Source organism: Oncorhynchus kisutch, linkage group LG27 (assembly GCF_002021735.2).
Source record: "Oncorhynchus kisutch isolate 150728-3 linkage group LG27, Okis_V2, whole genome shotgun sequence".
Classification (NCBI taxonomy): domain Eukaryota; kingdom Metazoa; phylum Chordata; class Actinopteri; order Salmoniformes; family Salmonidae; genus Oncorhynchus; species Oncorhynchus kisutch.
Genome location: NC_034200.2, coordinates 36,437,353 through 36,441,652, shown reverse-complemented (window position 1 = coordinate 36,441,652; position 4,300 = coordinate 36,437,353). Strand labels below are relative to the sequence as shown.

General features: G+C 43.7%; 1 pseudogene; it reads left to right on the top strand.

The window, feature by feature from the left end:
- Positions 1-877: 877 nt before the first annotated feature.
- Positions 878-2,532, top strand: LOC109871772 (adiponectin-like; annotated as a pseudogene).
- The last annotated feature ends 1,768 nt before the right edge of the window (positions 2,533-4,300 follow it).

Sequence of the window (4,300 nt, the reverse complement as noted above, 5' to 3'; positions counted from 1 at the left end):
CAACATTAATCCTTTCACAGATCAAAATGGCAATATCTGTCCATGGGGAAAACTACACCGGACCAAAATATAAATGCAAAGTGTTGGGTCCATGTGTCATTGGCTGAAATAAAAGATCCCAGAGATGTTCCATATGCACAAAAAGCTTATTTCTCTCAAATTTTGTGCACACATTTTTTACTTCCCTCTTAGTGAGCCTTTCTCCTTAGCCAAGATAAGCCATCCACCTGACAGGTGTGGTATATCAAGAAGCTGATTGAATAGCATGATTATTACACAGGTGTACCTTGTGCTGGGGGGAGGGGGCAATAAAATGGCACTAAAATGTGCAGTTTTGTCACATAACACAATGCTATAATCTCAGGTTCTAGAATTTAATGTTCATGTCTCTACCATAAGCCACCTCCAATGTCATTTTAGAGTATTTGGCAGTACGTCCAACCGGCATCACAACCACATGTAACTACGCCAGCCCTGGACCTCCACATCTGGCTTCTTCACCTGCGAGATCGTCTGAGACCAGCCACCCGGACAGCTGATAATACTGTGGGTTTGCACAACCAAAGCATTTCTGGACAAACTGTCAGAAAACCGTAATGATCATGCTTTTTAATCAGCTGTGAGGTGGATGGACTTTCAAATATGTGCACAAAACTTATGCATATGAAACATTTCTTGGATCTTTTATTTCAGCTCATGAAACATGGGACCAACACTTTTTGCGTTTATATTTCTGTTCGGTGTATTTACGAATCCTTGTCTTTGGGATGGGGGGGGGGGGGGGGGCTGCCTTGTCCCAATGTGATCACAGTGTGTGTATGTTTAATGTTCCATTGGTGTCAAAGATTATAGGTTGAGCGGTTATATAGAAAGAGCCATGAAGCTGCTGGGGAGCCTGCTTCTGGGCCTGTTGCTGGCCGGGGACTTGAGCCTGGCTCAGGAGGAAGATGGAGTAGAGGAACCAGCCGAGGAGGCGGCTGCAGAAGATGACGAAGCTGCAGCCGAATTGGTGGCATAGCCCAAGAGTCCCGGGACAGAAGTTGGACCACCTAACAACCGGCAACCTTGTACCATGTGGATGGGAGGAGTGCCAGGCACTTCAGGGCACAGTGGGAAACAAGGGAGAGACGGGAGAGATGGGCATGATAGCCCACAAGGAGAGAAAGGAGATACAGGAAAGGACGGGGCTGCTGCCAGGTACATCTTCTAAAGTTCACAGTAAATCTAATCACAGTAACCCACAATGACTTACTTGTCATTTTTATCCATGAGGCACAGTCAATTAACATCAATACAGACATCTGCGAGGTTCTGTGTTATGCACTATAGCCCGTTACCATATTATATGTGATTGAATATTATCTGCTGTTGGCTTGTGTGGTTGTATGTGTTATGCAACATAGCTGACATGAGACATTAACAGTTTCAGGGCCATGGGCCTTTCTCGTGATGGAAAAATACAGAATAACATAAAGACAGGAACTGTGCAATTAGTTGCGAGGGACACATACAGAATGTAGTGTAGGGAACAAACGGTATTTTGTTAAATAACAGGAGCCAGGTGTGTGATAACTGTATCAAGGAGCGTAGGAGCGCATAGATATTCTTCACAACTACAACGACTGACCGCTGAAGCGCCTAGGGGGCTGGGACCAGCTTGGACAATCAACGATAGGCTGGGTGAGTTTAAACCACACCCAGTCTCTACTCTGTGACAGGCCGGCTCGGAAGCAGGAACTACTTCTGTCAGAGTATATTATAATAACTTTGTCAGGAACAAGTCAGTTCTCTGTTCTACCCTGCGTGGTGTTACAGCGAACCCGTATATACGAAAATTGCATTTACCACTTATTGCTTAGCTAATAAAAAATACATAGTATACAATCGGTGACTCAATGTCATATTTATCCTGATACCAGATTCGATTGACGCAACCCTTAACACATCTAAATCCTCCCTGACTCTGGTCTTTGTGTGTACAGGTGAACCAGGTGAGAATGGAGAGCATGGCGACAACGGCCCTCTGGGTCCTTGTGGTTTCCCGAGCAACCCTGGTCTGAAGGGAGCGTAGGGCGAGAGCGTCCTGTCGTATCACTCTTCCTTCAACGTGGGCCTGACAGATCCCGTCCCTGCCTCCAACGTGCCCATCCACTTCAACAAATTATTTCACAACGAGCAGCGCCACTACGATGACGTGAGCAGGAAGGTCCACTGCTCTCTCCTTGGGGTCTACTTCTTCACGTACCACCTCACCGTCTACACCAAAGATCATCTTGTTCATGAACGACAAGCCCAACATGTTCACCTATAACCAGTAATACAAGGGCAATGTTGACCATGCCTCTGGGGCTATCACACTGAGGCTGGAGTCTGGGGACGAGGTGTGGCTGCAGATCTATGGAGGAGTTTGGAGGGGGGGTGTATGCAGACAACACCAACGATTCCACCTTCTCCTGGTTTCTTTTGCATCCTGACATGGGAGTGTCAAAGGCTAGGAGGAGACTTCGCTCTGTTGAACTTGGTAGATACTGAGGTTATGCAGGTCTTGAAGGGAGATATTGAGACTAGGGTAGGTTGTATCATCTTTTTCCTGACTGCTCTATAGGCCTCTGTTGCCCACTGACTGGTCTGAGGGGGGAGGGGTAACAAGTTGTTTCTTATATTATTACATTTTCAAAAAGATGCACTGAATATTTTTTACTTCTCAAATGTGGGTTTTAAAATGTTGGTTCTATATCTATTGGATTCTAGCATTTAAGAGACATTAATGCAATACTACATTTAATATACAATTGAATAACAGTTGTGCACAGAAACAGCTTATGACCTAGATGGCTTTATGACTGTCACATCATATGGGGGCAGTGTCTGTGAAAGCAAAAATGTGTTACAGTAAAAATGAAGTCAGCTATGCTTTCTTTGTCAGCCATTTTGCATCGTAGTGGTTTGTAAACAAGATTAGCAACGGAGTTTTACTTTGCTGATGAAATAGGGACATGGCAGGTTTGAGCAAGTATCCCCAACACTTCGGGAGAGTGTGGCAGGCCAGTCACCCTTCAGACATTTGGTGGATCCCATTTAGCCAACCAGTCGGTCACGGTTTGTCAGTAGTATATCCTATTTCTGGTTTGATGACAATGGCCATACAACTGTGCTAAGGAGAATTACATCCCTCATTTCCCCTTACGCCTAGCCTGGCTGAAAAGTATCATGACAACATTTATTTGGAAATCAACTCAACGGAGAAAAGAGACATAATCTAAAAGTTGTAATGTACTATATCAACATTCAGTTATCTTTCTCATAAAATAAAATAAATTGGCAGATGCAATCCCCAAACTGACAACATCTTCATTCTAATAAAACCCTGCTCGGACGTTTAGCTGTGCTGTCTCTATGACAACACTGAGGCTGAAATAGAAACTGGAGATCGGTGTAAACTACTGTACTGTGTGCAGTGGCTTCTAGCAGTGACCTGGGTAATCTACCTCCAGGTCTAGAGCCAATGGGTGACCATGTACATTGCATCACTTGCTCGTGGACCAATTAGAACTAAGCTATGTTCGTTCTGGAGGATCTATCGTGCTAAGACTAAATAGTAATGAAACAACATCATGATGCTCTTGGCCACTTAAACGGTCAGACTAGTCAGGCACACAGTAGGAATAGGTGTGTGCTAAGAAATAACTGCCTTATGGAGATGTGTGGAGACAACTGCCTTGTTCAGGTACGTGATATCAAATACTGATATACAGTTGAAGTCAGAAGTTTACATACACCTCAGCCAAATACATTTAAACTCAGTTTTGCACTATTCCTGACATTTAATCCGAGTTTTAGGTCTGTTTTAGGTCAGTTAGGATCACCACTTTATTTTAAGAATATGAAATGTCAGAATAATATTAGAGAAAATGATTTATTTCAGCTTTTATTTCTTTCATCACATTCCCAGTGGGTCAGAAGTTTACATACGCTCAATTAGTATTTGGTAGCATTGACTTTAAATTGTTTAACTTAGGTCAAACGTTTCGGGTAGCCTTCCACAAGCTTCCCACAATAAGTTGGGTGAATTTGTGCCCATTCCTCCTGACAGAGCTGGTGTAACTGAGTCAGGTGTGTAGGCCTCCTTGCTCGCACACGCTTTTTCAGTTCTGCCCACAAATTTTCTATAGGATGGAGGTCAGGGCTTTGTCCATTTGGAAGACCCATTTGTGACCAAGCTTTAACTTTCTGACTGATGTCTTGAGATGTTGCTTCAATATATCCATATAATATTAATTCCCCATGATGCCATCTATTT